At 35.6% G+C, this 8,789-nt stretch overlaps 1 pseudogene; it reads right to left on the bottom strand.

Annotated features, from left to right (window-relative positions):
- Positions 1-222: 222 nt before the first annotated feature.
- On the bottom strand, positions 223-4,661 carry LOC103606618 (annotated as a pseudogene).
- Positions 4,662-8,789: the final 4,128 nt, after the last annotated feature.

Genomic DNA, 8,789 nt, shown 5'->3' with positions numbered 1-8,789 from the left:
AAAAAAAAATTTTGTGCTTTAAAAGATGTCATTAAGAAAGTGAAAACATGGGGAAAATATTTGAAAATTATTTCTGATAATGTATGTACGTAATATATAACCAATGATGATGACTCAAAGATAAGAAGAAAATCCATTTTTAAGTGTGCAAAACATTTGAATAATAATTTTCTTGAAGGAGAATTTTTATTTCTTATCTACAGAAAACTCAGTGGTGTACATTTAAACTAGTTTAGTACCAACTTCTTTACTCTTTGCCTTTTCCACCCTGACAATGTGGGCCACAGATTTGGACCTAGAACACTGATGACCCAGTAACAGGAGATCTCACATCAGTCATTGTTATTGGTCTTGATAGCTTCTACCATTTCAGCCAGAGCTTTTCTGTCTTCTGACTTAAACTCTTCTGTTTTGTGATTTAACCTGTGTGAAGACAACAGTTGTGCAGATATTCCTTTGGACTAGTTGTCCCAGTCTGGCCTAGCCCTGGATGAGGCAGCAGGCAACCCCCATCTTACAACACAGTGCAGGCAGGAAAACGGTCAATTTGATAGGACCCACGTCATGTACAATTTCTACTAGCTGAACCTTCTTGTTCTCCACCAAGTTAGTGATAGTATTAACCGCTACTGAAAGGACAGATGGTTTCTTAGTGGGGACATTTCCCTTGCTGGCAACATTCTTCTCAGCTAAGCTAACTGACTCTGCTTCTTTTCTGGCCTTTTCTTCAGTTCGTACTTGTGGGCCAGCTGAAGCATTTGAGTAGCTGCTTAGCAGTCAAAGAAGATACATAGAAGAAGATATGCAGATGAGTAATAAGCAAATTTAAATATGCTTAACATCATTTATCATTAGAGAAATAGAATCCCAAACTCAATTTAGATACCTTTTCAATCCTAGTAGGATAGATATAATAACATTATTGAAATCATAAGCAGTGTTGATGGGGGAGTATAGAGATTGGAACACTTACAAGTTTCTGGTGAGTGTGTAAAGTTGTGGAACTTCTTTGGAAACTCATTTACTGCTCCTCAAGAGAGTAAACATATTTGAGTTACTGAATAAACCAACAATTCCAATCTTAGGTACACAAGATCATTGAAAACATGTGTGAACACAAAAATCTTGTATTTGAATATTTACAGCAGCAGTATTCACAAAGTTAAAAAGTGGTAACAACCCTAATGCCCATTAATTAATAAAATTATAAATAAATGTGTTAACAAGCATACAATGGAATATCACTTAGCCATAAAAAGAAAGGAACTACAGAACCATAATTTAACACAGATGGAATTCATCCTACTTGGACTGTATTGAACTTCTTTGATGTATAAACTGTTATTTATTTATTTTATCAAATTTGGACACTTTTGATGAAGATTTCTGTTGACTTAAAAAAGAAACTGAGGCCAGATACTTATAGCAAGAATTTATTGAGACAATATGATGATTACAACTTGGAGACACATAGAACAAGTCACCCTGAAAAATGTATTCTGAAAAGGGAAAGCAGAGCCTAATGTTTTATAATCAAAAAAAAAGAAGGGTAAAAAGAGAGAGAGAAAAAGACAACCCACCTAATTATATCATCGGGTTTTCTGTTAGTTGTACATAACAGATTTGGTTTTGTTACTAGGTTACATCTTACATGAGGAGATCTAAGGTAAAAAGTAATAAGAAGTATTCTAGGTTATTTCATGGCTTTCTAGAGCCATTATGGCTGCTTCTAAGTAAAATGGTTTTATGATAACGTTTTCCAGTTCGAGAAATCACACAAGCCAGAAATCACAGTGGATGTGATTACTGACTTATCCCAGATCTCTGAAGTCACTATGACTTAACTAACCTGGTCTGAGAAGATTCTTTTGATTATCATTTCTTCAAATATTTTTCTTCCATTTTCTCTTTCTTTGTCACACGGATACCGATTATACCTGTGTCAGTTCATACAATAATGATGTCACAGGTCTATGATGCTTTGTTCATTTTTCTTTATTCTTTTTTGTTTATTTTCGGGGTGTTTTCAAGTTTGCTGATTCTTTTTCTGCCTGCCCAAATCTGTTGTTGATCCATTGTATTAATTTATCTTATTGTTTATTATGCTTATTAATGTAAAAATTTCTATTGGTTCTTTTTAATAATTTATGTATCTTTATGAATATTATCTTCTTGGTGAGATATCATTTTCATATTTTCTTTTAATGCTTTAGAAATAGTGTCCTGTAGTTCACTGAAGTTATCCAAAATCTGTGCGTATTCAGGGACCATTTTAATGAACTGATTTTTGCCCAGTGTACTTTTTTTTTACTTTTATATTTCTCATTTTTTTATTAACTGGATATTTTAAATTATTAATTGTGGCAACTCTGGAAATTAGGTTATTCAGCCGTGCCGAGGGTTTATTTCTCTCTGCCCTGATGTTTTTGTTGCAGTTACTGTTTGTTTGTGTAGTTACTTTCATGAACTAATTCTAAAAAGTTAATATTTGTTATGTACAAAATCTGAAGTCTCTGCTACATCAAAGAAAATCCTGGGATCTGATGGGTTCACTGTTAAATTCTACTGAATATTGAAAGAACTAATAACAATTACCTTCAAATTATTCCAAAAAACTGAAGGGAAGAGAATTCTCCCAGACTCATTTTTTAAGGCCAGCATATACTCTGATACCAATACCAAAACGAGAGAAAGACAAAACATAAATAAAGATAACTACAGGCCAATATCCCTGATAAACACAGATGCCTGATGGGTTCACTGTTAAATTCTACTAAATATTGAAAGAACTAATAACAATTACCTTCAAATTATTCCAAAAAAACTGAAGGGAAGAGAATTCTCCCAGACTCATTTTTTGAGGCCAGCATATGCTCTGATACCAATACCAAAATGAGAGAAAGACAAAACATAAATAAAGATAACTACAGGCCAATATCCCTGATAAACACAGATGCAAAAATCCTTAACTAGTTAGACAAGTTGGACAGCATGTTAAAAAGAGGATGTACCATGACCAAACGGGACTTATTCCAAGGATATAAGGATGGCTCAATATATGCAAACCAATAAATGTGATACATCACACTAACAGAATCAAGGGGAAAAAAAACTTACGATAATTTTAATACTTGCAGAAAAAAAAAACATTTGATAAAATCTAACACCCTTTCTAATATTAAAAAAGAAAACCTTAACAAGTTAGGTACAGAAAGGACATTAATACAATAAATGTCATAAATAATAAACCAACAGCTAACATACTAGTTGATGAAAAAGTTGAAAGTGTTTCCTCTAAGATTTGGAAAGAGGGATGCCCACATTCTCTTCATTCAACATTGTACTTGAAGTCCTAGCCAGAACAATTAGGGAATAGAAAGAAACAGTGGACATTCAAATTGGAAAGGAGAAAGTCAAATTATTCCTGTGTGCTGATGACATAATCTTTTACACAGAAAACCTAGAGACTTCATCAAAAACTAATAGAACTAATAAACCAATTCAGAAAAGTTGTAGGATACAAAATCAATATATAATTTACTTATTTTTAATGCCTTAGTCTAGCTCAAATATTCTTTTAATTATGTTGCTGTCCAGTGTTGTCACATATTTTTTCCTTTATTATAACACAGATTTATATTGAAGGAGTTAGATACATTTGTTTATCATATTTAGGGGTCTGTATTAGTCTGTTTCTGTTGCTTACAACAGAACACTTGAAACTGGGCAACTTATAAATGTCAAGTTTATTTCTTACAGTTTCGGAGGCTGGAAAGTTCAAAGTTCAGGGCACCCATCTGATGAGGGCCTTTTCTTGGTGGTGACTTTCTTTAGCAGTGCAGGGTATCATATGGTGAGTGGGCTGAGCAAGAGAAAGCTAATCTCTGTGCTCGCTCTCCTTTTAAAGCCACCGGAACCATGCCCATTACCATGCATCAAACTCTCAACTTATTGCTTCATGAATGAACCAATCCATTGACTAGGATAAGGTCCTCACAATCTAACCACTTCTTAAATGCCACCACCTTTCAATTACCATAATACTATTTCCCACCCTCTTAATACTGTTGCAGTGTAGATTAAGTTTTCAATATATGAAGCTTTGGGGGACATACTTAACCCATAGCAAGGTCATTAATATGTACCATGCACTGTCTGTCAGGATACAGAGATAAAAGCCAAACTTTTACTAAAAACAATGAAATGGAGAAAAAAATAAAACATTTAATAGGTTATTTCAGTAGATCATGTAAAATAAAAAAAATAAAAAGTAACTCAGACTTAAAGTTTAGAAATATGAATTTGAAAGGAGTAACTACATAAAAACATTTTTTGTTGGGATTTTGAGAATGGATATGCTATAAATTAGCCATATTGAAAAATGGTGTGAGGGGAATTGTGGGAAGACGATAGACTACAGGAACCAAGGACCTGCTTCTCCCATAGGAGAAGACCAAAACAGGCTAACGGCCATAATCACAGCGCTTGCCAATGACATTTTGGGCCTGAGGACCCTCACCCACATTTCTGCAGTAAGCTAGCTTCGGCCTTGCCCCCTGCCACTGCTTCCTGCAGCATGGTGTCTGTTGCTGCCACCACTGGCTGCCATACACAATGCCACTGCTGCACCAGTCAGACCAGCAGTGCGTCGGACTCCCCATACATGGGACTGCAGGCAGCAGTGGGACTCCTACCACTGCCACTGCCAGTACCCTTCACACCAACTTTGTAGCATCAGCCAGACTGGCCAAGTGTGGGATGCCCCAACCCATGCCACTGAACCAGCCAGCCCAGCCATGCATGGAACCCCTCCCCATGCTGACAAACTAGCCAGCCTGGCCACAGATGGGACCATCCACCATTGCCACCTGAAGTGTGGTTTCCACCATTCCTGTTGGCAACAGCCATCCACATCACCGCTGCCATGCCAGCCAGACCAGACATGCATGGGACTCCCTGCAGATTCTGAAACACTAGCCTGCCTGGCCACAGAATCCCATCTCCTGTTGACCCCTGCAGTGCAGTCCCTGCCCCTGCCACCACCAGCCATCATCCACATGGCCAACACTGCACCAGTCAGACCAGCCAGGCACAAGAACCACTGCTGCCACCATACATTGGCATAAAGAGAGTCACAAGCAGAGCAAATGAAACGAGGTGAGTACAGAGCCACGTCCCAGTGGCCCAACCCACAGGGAGAATTCATGACACCTGTGGTCATGTACCCAGGGATGAGAGCTACGTGCACAGTGCACATTGCTGCCTTAACCCAAGGAGAGACCTTGGAGAAAATGGAAACCCAGGATAGCCATACAGTGTACAGAAGAATATTCCCAGGCACCACCATCTCATCCCCCATTCCCCCAACTCAGGGAAGCAAGGATCCAGGAGGAGCCTTTGCCTGCTGGAACAAGGAAAGAAAAACTCCACCTGGCATCACCCATTGAAGCTGAGGAAATCCAGTATAAGCCAGTACACCTATCAGGGTCATGGGAAACTATCCAGAGAGCAAACAAGCCTTCCCAGGGCCATGAACCTCAGCCAAAGAGTGTCAAGGCACCTAGACACTCTGCCCAAGAACTCAAGATGGAAACCACAAATAGTCAAAGCAATATTGAGCAAAAACATAAATTAAAGCCAGAGGTATAACACTACCTGACATCAAATTATACTGCAAAGCTATTGTAATCAAAACAGCATGGTACTGACATAAAAACAGACACCCAGAACAATGGAACAGAACTGAGAATCCAGAAATCAATTCATATACTTACAGCCAAATGATCTTTGACAAAGGCAACAAGAATACCCACTGGGGAAAAGACTGTCTCTTCAATTAATGTTGGGAAAACCAGACATCCACATGTAGAAGAATGAAACTAGACACCACATACCAAAACCCACCCTAAATGGATTAAAGACTTACATATAAGATTAGAAACTATAAAACTTCTGCAAGAAAAAATGGGGGAGAGAATTTAGGATGTAGCACTGTGCAAAGACTTAATGAACGAGACTCCAAAGCTACAGTCAACAAAAGGAAAAAAAAATAAACAAATGGGATTATTTCAAACTAAAAAGCTTCTGCACAGCAATAGAAACAATAAGCAGAGTGAAAAGACATCCTACTGAATAGGAGAATATATTCGCAAACTATACATCTGACAAGGAATTAATTAAAAAATGAGCTAAAGAGCTGAATCGGCATTTCTCAAAAGAAGATATACAAACAGCCCAATAAACACATGAAAAAGTGCTCAACATCACCAAGCATCAGGGAAATGCAATTGAAAACCACACTGAAATATCATCTCACCACAGTTAGATGGGATATTTTCAAAAAGGCAGAGAATAACAAATGCTGGTGAGGATGCAGAGAAAGAACACTCCTACACTGTTGGGATTGTAAATTAGTGCAGCCTTTATGGAGAACAGTATGGAGGTTCCTCAAACAACCACAGATAGACTGATCCAACAATCCCCCTCCTTGGTATACACCCAAAGGAATGGAAATCATGTTGAAGGGATACCTGCATTCCCATGTTCACTGCAGTTATCTTTACAATATCCAAGATAGGGAACCAACCTAAATGTCCATCATTGGATGACTGGATAAGGAAAATGTGGTACATATACTCAATGAATACTACTCTGCCATAAAAAGAATGAAATTCTGCCATTTTCAGCAACATGGATGAGCTTAGATAAAATCATGTTACATGAAATAAGCCAGGAACAGAAAGAGAAATACCACATGTCCTCTCTCATAAGCGGGAGCTATAAAAATAAAGAAAGAAAAAAAAATAAAGAAAAATACAACAATCACAATAATATATTGAACTTTCAAAAGGAGAGAACAAAACTAAAGCCCCCAGAGATGGGAAATTGGATGAGTGAGAAATTGGTAAAGGATCACTTAGAATGATGATATTGTGTAATGATGATTATACCAGTTTTCATGATTTGATCACAGTGTGTTGTGCCCAGATATTGATATTCAAATCAGTACCCCACAAATATGTATCAGTTATGCTTCAATAAAAACACATAGACAAAAAAAATGGTGTGCAAGTATGTGTTTATTTGTATGCATGTGTTTGTGAGTGTTTATAAGCATAAGTATGCCTAGGTTAGGGTTAATGCAGCATAATAAACACAATGTTTACGAAAATGTTATTTAGAAAATACTCAGTAGTCTATGGTTGGATACCTAAGAAAATTAGGTTATCTCAAGAGAAGTATACACATTTCAGATCATAATTTTAAAAATACATCTATAAAGAAACAAGTTCATAAATATATAAACATTTTAATATGTGAAGAAAAGACATGGTCATATCTCTGAGCACTACTGAAGCCCCAGGTAACACTACAGGTGCTTGATTAACGGTTCTATTTTTCTTGCTGTTTGAGTCATTTCTCTTCCACAGGATGACCTCTGTTTTCAGACTTGTTTGGTGTTATAATTTCATTAGAAAGAAGTTGTCCCCAATTTGTTCTTTCCTGTTCAGGTATGACCCTTGCTGATACAGTTTGGAGACCTAATTCCTGCACAGCAATGGATGGGTTGAAGGTCAAACATGGTAAGCATGACAATATTCCTTGTGTTGCAGTTACAATTTATGTCAAGGTGAGAAAGCAAGGGTCAAAGCAGAGGTGGACCCAGGAATTTCAATAGAAAAGCTATATTTAGCTGCCTGAATTAACAATATTCCTTGTGTTGCAGTTACAATTTATGTCAAGGTGAGAGAGCAATGGTCAAAGCAGAGGTGGACCCAGGAATTTCAATAGAAAAGCTATATTTAGCTGCCTGAATTACTAGTGTTATAAGGAATAGGTAAATTTTATTCAGGTGGCACAGAAGTAAATCTGACATATATGTTTTGCATTATTAGAATTTAATTTTAATATATTTATTTTGATGTATTTCTGAAAAAAAAGCAGACAGAAAAGAGATATTCTTGTATTGAAAAATCTGTTTTAACTTAAAACCAGTTTTTGTATGATTAACACATTAGAATTTAATTTTAATATATTTATATTGATGTATTTCTGAAAAAAAAGCAGACAGAAAGGAGATATTCTTGTATTGAAAAATCTGTTTTAACTTAAAACCAGTTTTTGTATGATTAACACATAAGAAGTTATGTATATTGGAATACATTAAGTGTATATATATATATATATACATACACATACAGTTTTGGTAATTTTTAAGGTATTTAACACTGTACTAGGACAGGAGGTTATTTAATGTGTTAAAATAAGTTTAAGTTTGTTTTGTAAATGAAATATTAATCAGTAATGGTGAGGTGATTTTTTTAGACTGCTTATTATGTATTTGTTATACAAAAATTTAGCTTAAATTAACAAGTCAGGAATAACCAAAGGATATAAAATAAAGGTAATATAAAATAAAAAGACAATATACTTTTATAATTTTTTTTTCACTGGAAAGGCATTTTTAATTTATTGTAATCACTTCCTATTTAATGTGCCAATTTACAAATACATGATAGTTTGAAGGGTGGAGGTAAAAAGATTTAATTGATTACATTATCCACTTAAAAATAATGTATTTGCCTTATAATAACATTTAAATATTTAAAGGCCTATGTATCTCTCATTTTTTATTTTATTAAATCTAATATTTGAAAAAAAAATTTGTATAATGGTGAACGTAATTCTCTTTTAAATGTTTGCTCAAACTTTCTTGTAAAACTGACTTGAACATGGTACATCATTTATAGATATTTTTGGCTTGTTTCTTTAAAACTTGTTTGATTATT

Source organism: Galeopterus variegatus, unplaced genomic scaffold (genome assembly GCF_000696425.1).
Source record: "Galeopterus variegatus unplaced genomic scaffold, G_variegatus-3.0.2 Scaffold6740, whole genome shotgun sequence".
NCBI lineage: Eukaryota > Metazoa > Chordata > Mammalia > Dermoptera > Cynocephalidae > Galeopterus > Galeopterus variegatus.
This window is presented reverse-complemented; position numbering and strand designations above follow the sequence as displayed.